At 50.3% G+C, this 21015-nt stretch overlaps 1 protein-coding gene across 3 annotated transcripts in view; it reads right to left on the bottom strand.

Moving 5' to 3' along the window:
* Positions 1-18355, bottom strand: part of Pik3c2b (phosphatidylinositol-4-phosphate 3-kinase catalytic subunit type 2 beta) — a 67888-nt gene extending 49533 nt beyond the window's left edge. The window contains exon 1 of one of the 3 annotated variants that reach the window (XM_015986747.3): positions 18216-18355. The gene's annotated coding sequence lies outside the window, so the exon portion shown is untranslated. Of the gene's footprint in view, positions 1-16317; positions 16453-17727; positions 18142-18215 lie in introns of those variants that run through there. The other 2 variants (XM_006993231.4, XM_015986748.3) reach the window with 2 other exon arrangements.
* Between the last annotated feature and the right edge of the window lie 2660 nt (positions 18356-21015).

Genomic DNA, 21015 nt, shown 5'->3' with positions numbered 1-21015 from the left:
GGCACTGGTCTAATGCACATAATGACAAGGTTAGTCTGTCCTGGGGTTCTCAAGCCGTACCTCAAAAGTACAAAGGAACTGTTCACAGCTACCGATGCCCACACGCTCCGGACAGGTTCTGATTTAATTGGTCTGCAGAGGGGTAATGGTATCCAGTAAAAATAAATAAAACAGCCTCCCAGGAGATCCTCTCTGTGTCTGCGTCTGGAGGATTCGAAGCCGCCACTCTCTCAGCAGCGTCGGGGAAAAAGCTCCCCGTTTCACAAAAATATCAGACATTGTTCATTCTATAGGACAGCTTCACCCAAGCAGTAACAAACCCATGTCGCATGCTATTTATTCCTCATGACCACAAAGTTGAAAACGACAGGAGGAACACTCAGATAGATCTTGTGTGTTTGTGCATCTCCCCCACCCCCCAGTCTGTCTCTGTAACTCAAGCAGGCTAACTATAGAGCTGAAAATGACCTTGAACTCCTGATGTTCCTGCCTCTAAAGTGCCGGAATTACTGTGTATTGTGGGTGTGTGCCACCACACCCAGGTAAGTTTAGTCACGTGAGTGTGTGTGTGTGTGTGTGTGTGTGTGTGTGTGTGTGTGAGAGAGAGAGAGAGAGAGAGAGAGAGAGAGAGAGAGAGAGAGAGAGAGAGAGAGAGAGAGAGAAAGAACAAGGATGGAGAGTAGGGCTTTGTGCATGCATGCAAGTGCTCTGCTACTGAGCCACATCCCCAACCCTTGAGTGGCAAATTCCACTCAACTCAAAATAGGAGACAGACCCTCCTTCAGCTGAAGTGCCCTTCTAGGACCCTCTCGAATCTGGCAGACACAGGTCAGGACTCTGGCCAGAGCCCTGGCTGGCTGTGGGGGGATGTGATTTCTACTGTACTTAGCAGGTCCCCAAAGATGGACACGCCCAAAGTAGCTGTCTGCCCTTTCCCAGCTGTCTGTCCCACCCTTTCACTGCTCCCTAAAGGTTACCTTTGACCCACGGTGGTGTGTGTGTGTGTGTGTGTGTGTGTGTGTGTGTGTGTGTGTGTGTGTGTTCCGACATGACTCCCGGAACGGGATAAGATATCCAGGCTTCATTATCCAGAGGTGGGAAAACAGTCCCAGAAAACAGTACCCTAGCACTTTTACAGATACAAGACACTAGAAAAATGTTCAATGTAGGACTGACTGGGCCATCACACCATATTACAGAGCTATACCCCAGCCCAGCTTAAGATTTTTAATGCAGAAGGTGACTATACTTTCAGCCCTGGGCTGGGACAAGCAGAAGGTAGACATTGCCTTAGCTGGGCACCACTGTGAAGTAGAAAACCAAGGTCATGGACGATAATCCCCCAACTTCCTGCTTCTTCCCACACTCTCCTCTGCACACTTTTTATTCCATCTGGTCTCCTACTGCGTACGTACAACTGGCTTCCTCTCGTGCCCCACCCACCTGATCTTCCATAGGAAGATAATGTTCCTTGGGTTTCATGGTTCCCTCCCCTCTCCTCTTACATCAACCTCTTCCCAACTGGGTTTCACACTGTGCCACATAAGCAAGGCCTCTCCCAATTTCAAAACAAACCCTCAGCCCAAACTCTCTTGGCTTTGGGTTCTCCCAGATCAGTCTTCCATTCTCAGCTCAGCTTCAAGAAAGAGTGGGTAACACCTGAAGCTTCTTCCATGTCCTCTCGCTGTCTCCCCTAAAGCCACTCCCGAAACCCTTGACTGCCCAACTCAGAGGGATTCCCTTGCGTCCAGCTATCTGGATCTGGTCCATTTGGCTCTCTAGGCCACTCCCTTCTTCCCCTATCCTCTGCCCCCAGGTGCTGTGACACCATTTCTATTTATTGTTTACTTATTATTGTGTGAGTCTGTGTGTGCGCACATGTGAGCACACACGCACATATGCATGGGTGAAGACCCGAGGACAACTTCCAGGAGTTGGTTTTCTCTTTCCACCTTTGTGTGGGTTCTAGGAATCAAGCTCAGGTCAGCAGACTGGCAGGGCAAGCCTTTCCCGGCTGAGCCACCTCACTACTTCCTTATTCTCCATCTTGGTCTTCCGCTCCCTTTATGTACTCCTCAGCCGTGGGTGTTACCTCAAACCTCCATTCTCAGCCTGTGGCTCACTTCTCTTTCCTCTGCCTACAGTCTCCTCTGCTCCCCTTTGCAACCACACCACCTCACGCTGATAATTCCAGAAGTGTATTCCTCCTTCATTTGATGTGATCACCTGTACCTCAAAACCCAAACCGCCTCCTTTCTTCCCTGAACCCTGCTCCCATTCCTAGCTCCCCACTTCATGGCACTACCCAATCCCAAGCCACAAGCTCTCCGGTCATCCCGAAAGCCTTTCCTCTTTTCATCTAAAGTCCCATCACCGAGGCCCTCGGGACTCGCTTCTCTACATCCCAAAGCTAATCCTTCCTTCTATCTTAATTGCCACTGTCCTAGTTAAACTAAGGCCCCTTCTTCCTTCTCCTGGGCTAGCACAACAGACTCCTAATGGTCTGGTCCTGCCCTCTAAGATCACTCCTTCTTCAAGGCTTTCCTCCAGGAGCCTGGGGGCTCTTTCTGAAGTGTGAATCTGAGTCTCACTCCCTGCTTAGATCCCCTCCATGGCTCTCGATTGGTCTTAGTTACAAGGCCTTTATTGCCCATCTGTCCTGTCTCTAACTATGCATCCTTGTGCATTTAACACCTTTTGGTGCAGGCACATGCTTCTGGACATGGCTTTCCCAATCCAGTTCCCCTGTGTGATTCTAACTTACCCTTCTGTGACTTTGCTCGGAGATTACGTTCTTCCAGAGCTCTCTCCAAACCCCCAAACTGGACACCACGTCCTTATACAAACCTCAAACATGGCCTTAAAATATTGCATCCAGGGGCTGGAGAGATGGTTCAGTGGTTAAAAGCACTGGCTGCTCTTCCAGAGGACCTGGGTTCAATTCCTAGCACCTACCCACAAGGCAGCTCACAATTATCTATAATTCCAGTTCCAAAAGGATCCAACACTCTCTTCTGGCCTCCGTGGGCGCCAGGCACACGGTGCACAGACATACATGCAGGCAAAACACTGATATATGTAAAAAAATTTAAAACTAAAGTATCCTATTCAGAATTACACTTAACTAGAAAAACTAGTTTTAAAACTTGTAGGCTGGGCGGTAATGGAGCACACCTTTAATCCAGCACTCAAGAGGTAGGCGGGTCTCTGTGAGTTTGAGGCCAGCCTGTTCTACAGAATGAGTTCCAGGACAGCCAGGGCTATACACAGAGAATCTCTTTTTCAAAAAATCAAAAAACAAAAAAATTTGGACCAGGCACAGTGTTTACACATCTGTGATCCCAGGATTCAAGAGGTGGAGGCAGAATGATCAGGGGTTCAAAACCAGCCTCAGTTACATAATGAGTTTAAAGCCAGCCTGAACTACATGAGACCTCAAAACAAACTAAAAAACAAGTCAAGATTTTAAAAATTACATGCTACTCCCTCCCTCGAACCTCCTCAAGTTCAAATTAACATCCTTCTGAAGAGAATGACTGTGAACTAGATTGGAAGGACAGAACTTTCTAGCAGTGGGAATTTTGTAGACGGGGAGCTAGGTAACCAGAACACAAATGGTGTCCTTTCATGGGGTCCTTCCAATACAAAATGGGGCTGGGTTAGGCGTGGCATCAGTAAGGCAGGGAGGTTCACAGATGGACAAAAAATTTATACAAAGTGCCTTCTACTTCTGAGATTATTATTATTATTATTATTATTATCATTATTATTTTGGCTTTTCAAGACAGGGTTTCTCTGTGTAGTTTTGGTGCCTGTCCTGGATCTCACTGCGAAGACCAGGCTTGCCTCAAGTTCGGCCTGGCTCTGCCTCCCAAGTGCTGGGATTAAAGGCGTGCGCCACCACCGCCGCCGCCACCAACACCACCACCACCCAGCTACTTCTGAGATTCTTAAGAGTCAGACATGCCCACTGGGCGGCAGTGGTGCATGCCTTTAATCCCAGGCAGAGCCAGGTCGATCTCTGTGAGTTGGAGGCCAGCCTGGTCTACAGAGTCTCGAAAAACCAAAAGAGAGAGTCAGACATGCCTTCTGGTTCCCTAAAGTGAGATTTTTCTAAGAATTCCAAAGTCACAGGAAAAACCGAGGGGTAGCCCAAGCAAACCCCACTCCTCAGGCCCTTCACGTTCTGGAATTCAGAGAGAAGAAAGATGAGTTACCATCTCTAACCACCCCTGGCTGTGGGCAAGAATGCCACTAGGCTGTCAGCACGGAAGGCAGGGATCCCTGCGACCTCCATGGTGAAGTGAACCTCAGGGAGCACAGGTGAGGGAGGTCCAAGGGCACAGAACGCAGCGATCAGTCAGGGGCCGGTGTGAACCGGCTTCCTCTAAGAACTCCGAGTTACATTTTCCAGGCGTGCGGACCAACTATTCAACTAACGAGGGTCTCAAGTTCCCTGCTCTCCCCTTCCCTAGCGGAATTTCTTCTCTACTAGCCTTTGTTGGCCAGATGCATTGGAAATTGCTCTGGTCCATTGGTTTTAAAGAGTACTAGGAATTCTTTAAAAAAGCAAACAGGAGGCTGGAGAGATGGTTCAGTGGTTAAGAGCCCTGACTGCTCTTCCAGAGGACCTGGGTTCAATTCCCAAGCACCCACATGGCAGTTAACGATTTTCTGTAACCTCAGCATCAGGATGTCCTCATACAGACATATCTATAGGCAAACCACCAATGTACATAAATAAATTATTTAAAAAAGCAAACAGGAGCTTGGGCTGTATAGCTGAGTGTGTGGTAGAGAATTTGCCTAGCCTAGAAGAGGCCTTGTGCTTGATTCCCCAGCACTGGAAAGGAAGAGGGAAGGAACAAATGGCCATTTAGGTCTCAGGAAAGAGGAGAATCGTGGACAGCCAGTTTCCTCTCCCCACCCACACATACCAATTTGTGTTCTTTTTCTGCTCAAGCATTTGAAAGTAATGCTATCAGTACTTCAGCTTGGATCTCCCAAGTACCAAGGCAATTTATGTAAACAAAATGCTCCTAGCACACCCACAAAATGTCACACTCACGGGACAATGTAGCCTCCTCCATAGTCCAATCGTCCATATTCGAATGCCAGTAATTGTCATCTGGAAACCGTTTCAAACACATAAACTCCTGGCCCCTCCCCTAAAGGTCCCGATTCAGTAGGGCGAGTCCCTGGGCTTTCCTGTACCTCACTAGTCTCTCAGGTGATATGAGGTGTAGCGAGGTGGACACCACAGCTGAGGGGTTCTCTAGAAGACAAGAACTGGGCAAAAAGACATCTCCCCCCAAACCTAGGGCAGTCAGATGGTGCGGGAAGAAAACACGCTCACGGTCAAGTAGACTGGTGCCAGGGTCCAAGCAGAACCAGGCAGGACACTCAGTCTCTACAGAGGCCCACAAAGGACGAGAGGCAGGCAGGGAGGCAACGCGGCCAAGCCAGAACCACACAATGGTTCAGAGTCAGAGCGGCAGGAGAAAGGGCCTCCCTGGTGTGCGCCTGTGCCAGAGAGGGAGGCCCGAGGCAGAGAAGCTTCCCTGCAGCCAGAGAAGCTGCCAGCTATCTCACTGTAGCTTCTCTGCTCAAGATCTGAGGAACCCAAGGGGCCTGGGTTATCCCCCGCCCCCAAACTCCTCCAAGCCACAGGACGAACCCCAAGTGGTACTCAAAATGGACAAATACAAGAAATCTTCGGGCAACTAGAATGTAATTCCAGGGAGCTTTCAGTCCAGCAAAGACGATAAGCAGATACAAATAATTCAACCCCTATGATGCTGGGCCCTCACTGGAACTCCTCTCGTTTATCCTGTTGTTTGGGTCTGCAAGACCTGTAGCACCACATCGATGGTGTAGCAGACACCAGAGGCCTCGAACCAGACCAATGACTCTTTGCAATGAGCACTTGCAAGTAAAGATATACGGAGAAAAGGGTTTCCTGCATGATTTACTGTGTCTCACTACAGGGTCCATGACGAGATTGGTTTCTCTTTCCTTCTTTCTTTTTTTCCTCTTAAAGTTTATTTTATTTTATTTTGTAGGGGGAGGTTGCAAGGGCAGAGGGTGGATACGAAGGGGAAATGAATAGGATGGAGGTACATGATGTGAAAGACACAAAGAATAAGTAAAAAGGAATGTTAAAAACAAAACAAAACAAAAATTGAATTCCTCCTTGGGGCACGGAGCAGGGAGACACTGCACATCCCGGGCTACCTGACAGGGCAAGAATAGTGGAGCACTCTCAAACAAGATGGTAAAAATATGGAGGGCCTTGGGCCTGTGCAGCCTTGAGCACCCCAACTTTTCATGGTTTTTACTCAGGGATGAGGATTCATTCCAGGACTGCTTTAGGAAGCACCTCCCTCAGGACACACAGGGTCCAGGGATTGGAGGCCATTCCCATTATTTGTTATTGTTTCTTTGCTTGGCTGACTCTTTCCTCCGCCTCCTCCTCTTCCTCTTCTCCTTCTCCATCTTCTTTTCTTTCCTTTTTTTTTTTTTTTTTTTTTAATGTAGCCTGACTGGCTATATACACTTGCTGGCTTCAACCTCACAAAGATCCACCAGTCTCTGCCGTCCAAGTGATGGGATTAAAGATGTGCGCCACCATGCCCTGTTTGTTTTTGTTTGTTTTTTTTTTTTGTTTTTTTTTTTCTCGTTTGTTTTGTTTTGGAGATAGGGTCCCATGAAGCTCAGGCTGGCCTTTAACTTACTATGTAGCCAAGGCTGGTCTCGAACTCTTGATCCACCTTGCCTCTACCTCCTGAATGTTGAGATTTCAGGTATGGCCCACCACATGTGGCTTGCCATAAGAATTTAACCTCTTTTGCTTCCAGATGTCTCTCTCCAAGGAAGGCGGCTGGCTCTATCCACTACCCACACATAATCTCAGGGGCTTTCCTTAGGAGCCCACACCCCACTCCTCACGCCACACACCTGCCGCCCTGCTCTTCCTGTTCCTCCCTAACTCCAGCAAGAACAGGGACCATCACTATGTCCCTGGGTCTCCCGCCCGGAATCCAACGCTCCCCCCAGAAGGTAGATCAGAAAGGTCCAATTCCTGCTTCTGTATTTAAGGCCTGTCCTGGCTAGTTTTTGACACAAACTTCAGTCATCTGAGAAGAGGAACTCTCAATTGAGAAACTTTGTTCATAAAATCAGGCTGTAGACAAGCCTGTAGGGCATTTTCTTAATTAGTGATTCATATAAGAGAGCCTAACCCATTCTGGATGGTACCATGCCCGGGCTGGTAGTACTGGGTACTACAGGAAAGCAAGCCAGTCAGCAGCACCCCTCCATGGCCTCTGCATCAGCTCCTGCCTCCAGGTTCCTGCCTGGTTTGAGTTCCTGTCCTGACTTCTCTCAGTGATGGAGTGTGACCAGGAAGTGTAAGCAGGATAAACCCTTTGGTCACAATGTTCTATCACAGCAACGGTGACCCTAACAGAGACAAGCACACGCTGCCTTACACACATCGAAGTCATTCTCTTAGCTGGCTTATACTCTCCTGGGCAGTGTCCACTTAACCCTGCGATGAGGGTGCGCACCATTTCCCTCGCTAGCGTCCTTTTAGCCAGATCAAAGCGGCCTCATGTGCGTCCCTGTTTCCATGGCTCCTGCTTTCTGCTCCCTCTCTTCCCTCACCAAGGTTCCCCAAGCCAGTTAGTATCCTTCAGTCCAGCCTCAGATGCCCTCTAAAGAGTGTGGGATTCTTCCCATTCCTCTGCCTCCAGAGAAGAGCGGTGGGACCGGGGGAGGATGAGAGGGGAGTTCCAGGAGGACTACCTCTTACCAAACATGGCCTCCAGCAGAGGGAACTCTTGGGCCCCAGTCCAAGCACCTCCCACACCGCCCCATCCCTAATCCCTCACACTACCACCACGCCTCCACATACTGACAGGGAGAGCCCTGGTCTCATCGCCAGCGAGCTCTAGGGACTGTGCTCTGGAGGTGGACAGAGAAAGACTGGGTACTGGGGGACCAGGACACAGGAGCTCTTTGTTTTGCCTCACCGTCTGCCATCTTCCTCCCCAGCTTAGCTTCCGCACACTGTCCGCTTCACGCAAACTGAGGCCCCCCGGCACAGCCCAGACAGTCACCTGTCTATGTCACTTGCAGCCCGTGTTCAGTTTCCCCAGCTCATACGCTCTGGAAGCCAGTTCTCTGGGATTCTTTAATGGGTGGAAAACCTTCCCAGAAAAAAAGCCAGCACACAGAGGCCACCCACAGGTTACAGCTGCTCCTTCCTCTCTAGTCAGGGCAGAGGCCAGGAGAGACCACCTGTTTGGACTGGAGGCTTCCCCAGTGGAAAGGACAGGGAGGCAGAGTGCTAGCCCCCTCACTGTGCTGGGGGGGCTTCTGAGCCCTCCCCCCCCCCACTGGCTATGCTAACCCAATGCCTGGAGGACCTTCTTTAGAAGGTGAACATCCTTGCTGCATCCAACACTAGGGGAAACCTAGTGTTACATTCACTGAACTGTAACAATTCCTTGACTGGTTTTCTGGGAACAACTTTCTTAGAAAATCTCCCTTCTTGGCAGAGGCAGGAGGATTTCTGTGAGTTCGAGGCCAGCTGGTCTACAAAGTGAGTTCCAGGACAGCCAGGGCTGTGGGGCTCTCACTGTACTGCTCGCAGGGTTGGGAAAGAGCTATAGACTTATGAGGAGGAAGGGACTCTGCTCCCAGTCCTGTGCTCTTCTTCCACAAGCGCACACTCTGTATACTCCGTGCCAGAGCTCTGGGACCAGAAGCCCCATGAGGCGAGACTCAGGATGACCAGGCACATAGCGGAGAGAGAGCCAGCAGGCATCCCCCGCTGGTAGTCCTATCTGTAGGAAGGGCAGAGGTGACTGCCTGTAAGCCTGATGGTGGGAACCAGCGGGCAGTGACAGGCTGTGTGGGCAGTGGGCTGACAGCAGCTGTCTGCCACTTGCGTGGCCCTGAAAAGAACTTTTAAACAGAAAAGGGCTGTAGGCCAAGCCACCATTCATGAGGATCAGAAGAGGAGCTGACCAGCCCAGCTGCCATGCCGGAAGCTAGCTCCTTTCAGTCCACTGGGTAGCTAGCTCTCTCTCACGGGTCTCCAGGCCCTGCTCACTGTCTTCCCACTCCTACTGCACCATTCCCAAACCAGCGGTGTAGCCGAGTGGTCATACCGTCGAGTCTCTTCAGTCCGTGCCCACTTTCCTCGAAACATGACAATCCCTGACAGACTGTAGTCATTCCCAGGCAACCAAAGCTGTAGGGCTCACGTACACTGAGCATGTTCCCGAAACCTCCCTTACCCCACATCTTTCCCGTCCTATATGTACTCTTTGTATCTCCTCCTACTCCATGCTTATCCCACATCCTCCCCTGTTCACACTGTATACTCACTGCCTCACAATCCCCGCACCCCCACACCTTTCAATCACTCTGCCTCTCCCCACTCCTTGTATCTTCCTAAACCCTACACCTCCACTTCCTGCATCCACATCTGCACACCCTCCACCTCCCTCGCTCCCTCATCAGCTTCCGAAGGAGGGATGGCTAGACTCTGAGGTCATATCCCGAGTGTCACTGGCAAGAAGTCGTCGAAGAAAAGTAGGTTAGCCCTGAAGAAAAAGACAGTCACCTGCAATTTAGGGACAGCCCTGGCCCTTCCCATGCAGTGGCTAGCTTCTCTGCACCCGGAGAGCCTGTCCCCAGAGGTCTCCAGGGCCTCTTGTAAGTGCCAGGAATGGCTAGTTACTTCCTGATTCAGGAAGGCTTGAGGAAACCACAGTATCAACACAGACAAGGAGAAGAACACAGACACGAGAAAAGAAAGTGAACCCGTTTGCATCTTTCACTCAGAAAAAAAGTCCCCATTAAAATAGACTACCACCAGGCATTAGATACTAATTTACACTGGGGTGTTAGAGGCCAAGGTGTGAGTCCCTCCCCACGGCAATTTGCATTTAAAAAGCAGAGGGAAGGCAATGCCCAGCCCACCAGGCCCTAGAAACCTTGGAGGGAGAAGGCTGATCACCCATCAGAGACTCCTAAGTCAGTCAAGGACCCAAACTAGAGTGCTGCCCGAGAACTCAACTGTATCCAGTCTAATAGAGAATTGCATTTGGGGTGTAGAGCCCTAGGAGAATCTAAGAGATAATATATTCTGGAGATCCTTAGTGTCCCAGACCTCCGAGCCACAGGAAGGGAATGCTAACAGGAAGTACTAGGATTGGGGGGTAGGCAAGGTTGTGAAGGTACCAGACCTCAAGGGGTTACTGCCAGGCTTCCCCAGACCCACCTGGCTAACCTTGGACTTGTGGGCAGTGATAGTTTGTAACCAACCTTTCATCTGTAGTTACAGAGGGGTAGGGCCTACCCAAGCCCTGTTTCCCATCCACACCTGAACCAGGCCTCAAAGCCTAGCTACTAATGTTCTCTCTCTCTCTCTCTCTCTCTCTCTCTCTCTCTCTCTCTCTCTCTCTCTCTCTCTCTCTCACACACACACACACACACACACACACACACACTACTTACTTTCTCCTTCTCTTTCCCTTCCCACCTACCACTCAAAATCCTTAGACACTCCCCACTTCCAATCTTGTTCTCAGCCTCCTTACGCTCTGTACGTACGTATACCATAAACGCTTGCTCAGTGCGAGCCTTGATGACCACTAAACAGGATCCACACCTTTGCCTGGCGTTCAAGAGACTGCTGAGTCTCTGCAGTAAGGTCATAAAGGGTTTCAAAGAAGAAAGTGATGGGCGGTGTGGGAGGGAGGTGTCAGGCAGTTTGGAGCTTCTTCATATGTACGTGGCTTAACACCTTCTTGCCATCTACTCACCCCCAATTTGCATAAGAAGGTTCCAAGGGAGAAAGAGGTTAAATCTACACTCAGTAAAAGGGTCACTCAGCAGAAGGGGGCCCACCTGGCTCAGCAGAGCTTATGCACAAGCTCCTTCTTCATGGGACCCTCACCCAGGGTCTCCCAAGAGAAGCAGCAGCAGCAGCAGCAGCAGCAGCAGGCCTTTCTCAGCGGGGATCAGCTGATAAGGCTTGCCGTTTAGGTGAGTGTACCCAGGCAGGGTGTGACCGAAGGCCAGGCACACTGGAGCAAGGAAATCCATGAGCCAGGGAAATATCTCACAACACATAAATGCCAGTGCGCTTTGTCAGCAGTGGAAGGAAGGGGGAATGTGGCCTTTTATCCCTCTGGTATTTTGTGCTGGGTATTGTCTTATTGATCTGTACACCGGTCGGTCCTTAAATGTGGATACTATTATGCTTGTTTTACGGGTGAGGAAACTATAAAACAGGAAAAGGATTAAGCACTCTGCCCAAGGTCACACAACCAGGAAATAATAGGATCAAGAGTTTAAATTGAAACTCGTGTGAACCCAAAATTCATCATCCTCCCCGCTTCTCCAACCAACAGGGGAAACAGGCCCACATGGAAACCCAGGCTCACCGCATTGGACCAAAGGCTCACACTAATGCTGGCAGTCCTTCTGGAACATGCCCCCATGCTCCCCCTGTACACCACCAGAATACCTTCACTTGATCAGGCCACTCAAAAAAGGCCCCAACCAGGCACGTTGACACACACCTGTAAATCTCAGCCCTGGAGAGGGAGAGGCAGGAGTATGAGGCCAGCCTGGACTGTGTAAGATCCTCTCTCAAAACCAAAACAAACCACCACCACCACCAAGACCAGGTACCCTCTGTTCAACATTCAGATCCTCCCCACAAAGCAAATAAACCAGACCAGGACTGGGCAGGGCAGGCCTGGAACCCCAGCACTCAGGAGCTTGAGGCAAGGGGGTCAGGAGTTCTGGGCCAGCCTCAGTCACATAGTGCGATCAAGGCGTCTGACTATATGAGACCCTGTCACAAAAAACCGAAAAAATGAACAGACTAGAAAACAGGGGCTAGAGACGGCCCAGCGGTCAAGAGCACTTGGTGCCCTTGCCGTTCAGTTTCCAGCATCCATGGCTGACAACTGCCCGTCACTCTAGCTCGGGGGCTCCAGTGCCTTCCTCCGGCCTCCACTGGCAGCTGCACACATGCGCACATATACACGGATGCAGAAATAGACAACTCTTTTTTAATTAAGAAAACATTTGTTTCTTCCTTTATTTATCAGGCACTCAGGAAGTTTCCTTTAGAGTCCCAGATCAGTTCCCTCTATGGCCCACCTCCAAACCATGACAGCTACTAAGCATTTTCCAAGACTTTAGATTGTCCTACATGCTGCCTGCCACTCACATGGCCTCTCCTCTGGCATCCGCTCTCCCTCTGCAAGTACCATCCCTTGCTACGCTCTAGAGCTTGAGCTAAGCTTCCCTGGTGGAAGCTGCTTTGTCTCTTTGGAACATCTCCTTACACACTTATACATGGTACTGTACTAGTGATTAGAATTTAAAAATAACTTTTATTCCTGTAGGTATTTACTGTTAAAAAGCATTGTCATAGGTATTAGTCCACTAAACTGTTTTTGTTTGCGGGGAAACACACTACAGCCTAGGCTAGCCTGGAAATCACTATGTATCTCAAACTGTCCTTGAATGGGAAGCAATCCTCCGGGTTCAGCCTCCCAAGCACTATGATTAAAGACATAATGTTTACTCAGATAATACTATCCTTCTGGGTCTTTGATGGAGTTGAAGACTGGTTATAGTCACGGTTTTCTTTAGTTATGATTGAAAGTAAGTTAGATGTAAAATTTTGGATTCACTAAGATAGGGTAGAAAATACATTATTTTCTCTGAATATGCTAACTACACATGGACAGAATATTGTGAATGTAATCCTTACTTGATAATCGTTATTGTATATAGTCTTACTATGTTTAAGTTAAAACCCTTTCATTTTTAAAATGAAAAAGGGGGAAAATGTAGTAGAATATTATTTTAAGGTGTGTTACTTTTGTTTATGTTGCATTTGTTTAGCTCTGTGAAGCTGTGTTACTGTGCCTGTCTAAAACACCTGATGGTCTAATAAAGAGCTGAACGGCCAATAGCAAGGCAGGAGAAAGGATAGGTGGGGCTGGCAAGCAGAGAGAATAGATAGAAGGAGAAATCTGGGAAGAGGGATTGAAGAGAAGGAGGAGGACATCAGGGACCAGCCAGCCACCCAGCTACACAGCAAGCCACGGAGAAAGAGTAAGATTTACAGAAGTTAGAGAAAAGGAAAAGCCCAGAAGTAAAAGGCAGATGGGATAATTTAAAATAAGGAAAGCTGGCTAGAAACTAAGCCAAGCTAAGGCCCGGCATTCATAATTAAGAATAAGCCTGTGTGTGTGATTTAGTTGGGAGCTGGGTGGCAGGCCCCCCAAAAAGAGTAAAAAACCCCCAACAAAAACATAAGCCAGGGCTGGAGAGCTGGTCAGTGGGTGATAGTGCTTCTGCTCTTGACCCAGGTTCAATTCCCAGCACCACATGGTGACACACAACCATCTATAACTCTAGTTCCAGGAGATCTGATGCCTTCATCTGACCTCCACAGGCACATAGTTAACTTACATATATGCATTCATACACATAAGAGCAAACAAAAATTAAATAAAGACACGGGCCAGCATACCCAACTTAGGCATGTTTCCTAATATTGCTAACTAATCTTGCTAGGTCTGGTCTTTTCCTGTAAAGGGGAACAGTTTCATTACCAGCCACCTCCCCCATTTCCTCTGAGGGTGTTAACAGGGAGAGGATGTTGAGACGATGGTGAGAACCACAGACGGGAAGACATTAGGTGTCATTGTTAATCATGTGCTCCCACTTTTCTGTGGACTTGAACTTTTGCCCAAGGCCATCCTTTTTCCCCCCTTCTTTGTGGGGTCCAAAGAACAGCTAAGAAAAATCCTTAGGCCAGTGTAGTGGCACATGCCTTTAATCCCTGCACTAGGGAGGCAGGGGCAGGCAGATCAAGGCCAGGCTAGGTTACATAGTGAGTTTGAGGTCAGCTTGGGCTATAGAGTAAATCCCCGTCTCAAATAAACAAAAACAAAAACAAAAAAGTGGTCTGTGGGGTCAGCAATGCTTAGTGCCTGTAAGAGGTTGGGAAGGCACAGGAGAGGGAGAGGAGCACTGTTTCGAAGAAGGTATAGCGAGGAGAGGGAGGGATGCAGGTACAGTGAGAGGATACATTTCCAAAGAGGCAAGTGATCTTTGACTTCTCTTTGAAATGGGATGCTGCGTGAGGCTTCCTCTAGGGAGTTCTCAGGAAGAAGGAAGAGCAGCTACGTTCCGAGTCTGCTTAACCAGGGCGAGTAAATTCCACTCCCTGTGTTCTGAGGGGAATTTCCCCACAAGGCAGCCAGTGACGGGGTTGGCTAAAGAACTAGCTGGAAGAGCAGAAGAGCAGGTTCTGTCCTGAGCCCTGGAGCCAGCATCAAGTTCCAGGGTGGCTAGCAAAACTGTGTGACCTTGAAGCCACTTCTCAAGGAGGTTATCCTCAAGGTCTTCTCAGTTCTAACACTTTTTTTTTTTTTTTTTTTGCATGGTCAGAAGAAATAAGAAATCATGCATCACATTTATTTTAGAAAACCAGACACAGGGGCTGGGGAGATGGCTCAATGGGGTGGGGGTGGGGGACGAGGGCTTGCTGCACTATCCCGGGAGCTGAGCTGAGACCTCGGGTAATGCACTGGTGGTGCTGGGCAGTGGGGAGCAGAGACAGGAGGATCTCCAGGAGGAGCCAGCTAGCTCGGGGGTTTACTCATGGGCAAAGAAACCCAGGCTTAAACAAGGTGAAAGGCAGGACTGATACCTGAAGGTTGTCTTCTGACCTCCACATGCATGCTATGGCATAGGTACAACCACACAGACACACAGACACACACACACACACAGACACACACACACAGAGAGAGAGAGAGAGAGAGAGAGAGAGAGAGAGAGAGAGAAGTACCAAACAAATCCAATTTGAATATACTAAAACAAGAAAGCCGTCATAATTTTCCCAGAGCCTCCAAAGCCCAGAACTCTATCAGAGTCGCCCAGAAGATGACAAAATAATTCGGTCTGGTTATCCTGACAGCGGAAGCAGTGAGGTGGGAGCCCAAGGAATTCTCACACTCATGTTTCCACTTCCTAACAACAGGGAACTAAAGGGGCGCTCAGCAGAGCCGGGGCTGGGTGTGGGAAGCATCTTCCTGGGCCCCTGTCCTTGACCAGCTTTTTACCTGAGGTGGCTCCAAGTCTGGTGCCATCTTTTGGGCATTTTGGGGGAATTTATAACAAATGCATCCTGTATTCCTGCTGCCCGCCTGTTCTCTGTCTCTCGGAGTGACACTGAGCTCTGAGCACAGGATACGGGAGTCTTCCTATCCCACCTCAGTCATGTACTGGCTGGCTGACACCAGTCACCAGTCAGTGTTAGCTATTATGGGTTTGTTTTTTCGCCAGGTCAGCATTGCCCTGTCTGCAGGCAGTAGGCAGCCTTTGGAAAGTCTTTCTCCCAATCCCCTACAAATACGAAACAGTCTTTCTCTCCCAGTCCCCATCTGTCAGCTCTATTTAAAGAGGAACACACAAGGAATAGTATTTATATTATCGCGCCATGCTTCCCTTCCTCAAAAAGGAAAGGTTCTGGAATGTTCCCTACTCCATATTCCTCTCAACCTACTCCATCTACACCCCTGACTGTTCTTCCTCTCTTAGGATAGATGCTATAACCTTTGAAGTCTTCTGACGGCTTTTGCACGCATAATTTCCTATGGGTAAGCAACACATTTAAAACAATCCTATGAGCCACAGATACTTTTCCTACCATTTCACAAATATGAAAACGAAATCAAAGTCACAAGTTGTGTCCATGTCCACATGTCTAGAAAGTAAGTCTCACCAGGACTCCCTCAAAGCCAGCTCTTCTCTACCATTTCTCATTGTGTGGACCAAGTGTACATCCTGGAAGTATGAGGAACTTGAAGTTTGTGATGAGTCACAACACCCCTAAACAAACAGACACTCCTCCACTTTTCTCTCCTATGGCCCCAGCAGTCACACACCACCTGTAAAATGCAGGAACAGGGCTCCACAAGAGACCTAAAGGCCCACAAAGGTGTGGAGTTTTTGTAAGAGCACAGTTAGGTCGTGGGGGGGGGGGGGTTAGCAGACATTCCAGACCACCAGGCAAATCCAAAGGGACACCCCAGAAAAATACCCAGGGCCCCAAATAAACTAGTTGACCAACGCTTATCCAGTGTTCCAGTGGAAAGGAAAACCGATAGGCTGCTAGGCCTGGGAGCTCGATCAGGTTCAGACGTACACACCCATGCACTCAGCAGTCAGCTCTGAACTACAGAAGCCAAACCTTGAGCTTACCCACAAGCCAAAGGAGAAGCAGCCACAGCCTGGGTCCAGGGCTCTCGCTCAAAGCCACTGTCTCCTCAGACGCTGGCCGTCAGACAGGGCTATAAAATGGGCCTCAACTGAATTTTTCCGTGGACGTGGTCCGGGAATGGGACTGCCAGGCTCCAGAGGAGCTGCAGTGCCTCGGCTCACTGACAGTCAGTCCTCTAGGAGCTACAGCTAGGACTGGAGAGAGGGAGAATATTTGTGGGTCAGGGTGGCTGGCCACTCCTGGACCATTTCTCTCCTGAATATCTATCTTTCCAAGGCCTAAGGGAAGCAAATAGAGTAAGTTTTCATTCAGGACTGTTTCGGGGCTGGATTTCAGTGCAAATTGCTTACATCTGCTTGGCCATTCCAGAACAAGCAGGTAGTTTAGAGAAAGGAGGGGCAGTATTAACTCACTTCTGGTAGCCCAGGTAGCCTGCTAAAGAATCTCAGGCCTGCTGGGGCTCATCAGTCCAGACTGCAGAACTCCCTGACCGAGCTGAATAAAAATACCAGAGCTGCCAGAGATAATAGGACTTCCACCCTAAGCATGCCGGGTGGGCTGGGACAGGGCAACCACAAAGATCCCAAAAGGGAGGTGAGATGTACCGCCAGGTTGCCCCGAAGGAGCAAGAGCAATGGCAGATTCCACACGCACTTCAACCTCAGCCAACAAGGGTGTATGCACTTAACCTCATATATTTGGTAACCTCTTTCCACATCCCAGAAGCCTGCCAAGCCCCTGGACTCCCCACCCCACCCCAGCTTGGCAGCCTTGCCGGGGCTTCCAGCTTCTATCACCCCACAACACCAAAGCTGCTGCCGCATGGAGCTGAAAAAATGAGGCACACGTACGGCCCCGAAGAGGAGCTCCTCTCCAGAGGGGCTGGGGACTCGGGCCTGAGGGTCCCAGTCTCTCCTGCAAGCTTTCAGTCTTTTTGCTGCTGCAGTATCCTTATAAGGCCAATCCTACCCTCCTCCTGGCCGAAAAATGTATACAGTCCCAAGGGTGGACTCTGACTTCTCACCCGCTGCACAGGAAGCACCACTCCCACCCACCCACCCCCACTCCAGGACAGGTTTTGCTCTTAAACAAACTAATAAACAAATCGACTCCAAAGCGGTCCCCTGGCTCAGCTCGCCCTGCAGCTGCACCCGGGAAGTGTGTTCCGGGGGAGGCGGCGGGTGACTGCCCGCGAGGCCGCGAGTCGCTGGCGCGCCATGGGGTGGGGGCGAGCAACCTGCCGGGGCGCCGGGGACCCGGCTGGGCTCTCGGCGCTTCCATTGTTGCCCCTGGCGCTGGTGCTTCGGGACGAGAGCCCTGCCCTGGCCGCCCCGGCTAGCAGGGCGCTCTGCAACCCCGGGGCGGTGCTCACCGCCGAGTGCTCGTCCTACCTGCGCTGGCCGCGGGTTCCGCCGCGACACCCTGACTGTCGTAGCTGGGCGACTTGGGCTCCCACGCCCCAGCTCGCTCGGGAGGCTCCAGGAGGCGCCGGCCCCCCGCGTGATGTTCAGTGCTCGCCCGCCCCAAGCCGGCTCTGGGGTCCCCGCTGCCGGGGATGCACAAGGCAATCGACGGGTGTGGGGGCCGGTCCGGGGCCCGGTGCTGTCTGCCGGGAGCGTGCACGAGCTCGCAGTCAGGCGGCCCCGGGTGAGACAATAGCGCGAGCGGCGGGTGAGCGGGGAGAAGCCATCTCCCGGACAGCCGGCGCACTGCACGGCGTGCGAGGCTTGCCGGCGCCTGCCAGGACCGCGCGGCCCAGGCCGCCGGCAGCAGCCGCAGCGCCGAATAGCCTCGTCGCCGGAGCCGGGAGGGCGGGGCGGCGGGAACCCGGGCCCCCTCCCTGCCTCCCTCCCTCCCTCTCTTCCTCCCGCCTCCGCACCGTGCTCGGAGTCGGACCCCGGACCCCCGGGCCAGCAGTCCCACTCCCCGCTAGCAGATGGTCGTTGCTTTCCGGGCTGGAACCCTTTGCTCTGAGGTCAGGTGAAAGCAAGCCAGATCACCCTATTGGAAGGGACCCGGGGTGGGCGTTCAGTTACTGGTTTGAGGAATTTCTCTTCATAATTATGCATGCTAGGGATGCCCGAAAGAACTACCACCTTGATGGAGGAGGTGCAGGAGGGGAGGCTGTGTTGGCACTTTTCTCTCCCGTTTGCCCAAGGGCGGTCTTGCAACCTGAGGGGGGGAGGAGAAGCAGAGGAGCCTCCAAACCAATTAAGATAGGAAGAAAACTTTGAAACTGTTATTTTCTCTGAGCACCTCCCTTAAAGCACCTGTGTCAAGCATTTTACTGAAGGCTCCACCCAGTCAGTACTGGCCAGCTCCACGTTTGCATCTGGCTTGCAAAATAACTCGGGATCTCCAAGTACCCTTTCCTCAACCATAGATCTTGATCTCAGCTACCTTCTTTTCTTGCTTTATTTTACCCCCCAGTCACATTGTGAAGATATGGTTCTCAGCCTTCCTTCTCTTGAATCCCCTTCAAGGGTTGGGGAATCTCAGGTCTGATGCCCATGCCTTCCAGCCAAAGCTCCCATGGAATCAGCTGCCAAGCTGCCTTGCCTCAAGGAAATACTTAAGACTTCTAACCTGCTGAGCTGTACGGTCAGGCTTTTTGGGGGAGTTGGGGGAGGGCGGTTGTTTTTGAGACAAGGTGTGATCTGGCCCAACTAGCTTCAAACTTGCTCTGAGGGTGGCCTTGAACTCCGGATCCTCCTGCTCAGCACTTCTCAAGTGCTGAGATCATTGCCATGGCACATCACACTCGGCTCGCTCTTGGTGTGGTTGGCAGTAGTGGGGACTGGACATAGGAGGATGTCATGCCCTGGTCCTAGCTCTGTATGCTCTAAAATCCACTTAACTGGGTGGGGTGTGGGGGGTGATTTGTTATGGTAGCAATAGTAAATACTATGTTTAGTAATACATATTTATTTTAATAATTTAATTCATTAAATGTTATAGAGTGAAAACAGTGGTCCCCAGGAGAAGCATCTCTACAGGGCCTCCAGGCACACGTTTTCAATTTTTTTTTTTCTTTTCATTTGAGACAAGGTCCCTCAACAGTCCAGATTGAAACTAGCTGGCCAGAGAACTCGGGGGAATTCCCTTGTCTTCTCCCATCTTGCCATCTCTGGGATTACGAGAGAACCACAATGGTGGGTTCTTTTTATTGTAGATACTGGAGATCTGAATTCAGGTCCTCATGCTTTCAAGGTAAGCACTTTACCACCTGAGCTATGTCCTGGGTCCTCTTGTCCTCTACTCTCCTCTATCCCTCCCCCTCTTTTAGGGGGAGGGCAACTTGCTTGTTTTTGTTGAAAGAGTGGGTCTCACTATAGTCAGATCTGGCCTCAAACTCTCAATCCTCCAGCCACTGCCTCCTGAGTGCAGGGACTCCAGGCCTGCATCACCACACTTGGGTCCATTGGAGACGTCTTGAAATGTCTTTCTTTTTTTCTTCTTTTTTTCCCCCTCCTTGAGACAGGGTTTCTCTGTGTAACCGTCCCAGCTGTCCTGGAACTCACTTTGTAGACCAGGCTGGACTTGAACTCTGCCTCCCCAGTGCTAGAGTTAAAGGTGTGTGCCACTCTGCCCAGCATGAAACATCTTTCATTATTTTCTGTGTTTGGGTGTTTTGGCTACATGTATGTTTGTGTACTGCATGCATTCTCGGTGCCTCTAAAGGCCAGAGGATGAGGATGGATCTCCTAGAACTGGAGTTTCAGATGGCTGTAAGTCAAACCCAGGGCCTCTGGAAGAGCAGCCCATGTTCTGAACTGTGGAGCCATCTATCTGAGAGCCCCTTAGTCTTGTAAATGGCTTCAGGTCCTAATAATAAACAGTGGCTTTAGAAGGCTAGAGTGGGCCAAACACGCCTTTAATCCCAGCACTTGGGAGGCAGAGGCAGGTGGATCTCTGTTAATGTGAGGCCAGCCTGGTCTACAAAGCAAGTTCCAGGACAGCCACAGTTGTTACACAAAGAAACCCTGTCTTGAAAAACAAAAAATACAAAACAGAATAAAACAAAATTTAGAAGGCCAGATGTTAATATTAGAAACACAGGAGAGGCCAGAGGCCCACATCTGTAATCTCAGCCTCAGGAGACAGAGGTCAGCAGGTCAACACAGGGAACTCCAGGCCAGCTTTCTCATCGCATCACTATTGGTGACACCACATCCCCACCTTAAGGGCCCATCAATAAATGCGTATGTAAGGAAAATGTGACCCTTGTCTACTGCGGAATACCATCCAGCCTTAAGAACGAAGGAAACTGTCATTTGCATCTGCACTGATGAACGGGGAGGATACCACACTCCGGAGATTAAGTCAGATGCAGAGAGACAAACACTGTATGAATTCACTTATGTGGAATTCCAAAAGTCAGACTGTCAGAAGTGGAGAGCAGACTGGTCATGGCCTGGGGCCGAGGGTGCCGGTGTAGGGAATGAGGGGTTATTACTCAGAGGAAAGAAAATTTCAGTTACACATTTGGGGGAATCTAATGTACTGCAGGGTGACTATAGTGAATAGTGCTACAATGCACTCACATGCACCACCGTTAGAAGGATTAGTGGGAACTGGGCACACCTGTAATGCTGGCCCTCCGGAGGCTGAGATAGGAGAACTGTGAGTGTGAGGCCATCCTGGGCTACACAGCGAGACCCTATCTCAAAAACAAAACA

The sequence above is a fragment of the Peromyscus maniculatus genome, chromosome 11, assembly GCF_049852395.1.
Source record: "Peromyscus maniculatus bairdii isolate BWxNUB_F1_BW_parent chromosome 11, HU_Pman_BW_mat_3.1, whole genome shotgun sequence".
In the NCBI taxonomy this organism is placed as follows: Eukaryota; Metazoa; Chordata; class Mammalia; order Rodentia; family Cricetidae; genus Peromyscus; species Peromyscus maniculatus.
The sequence above is the reverse complement of the archived record's forward strand: the minus strand, read 5'-3'. Positions and strand labels throughout refer to the sequence as shown.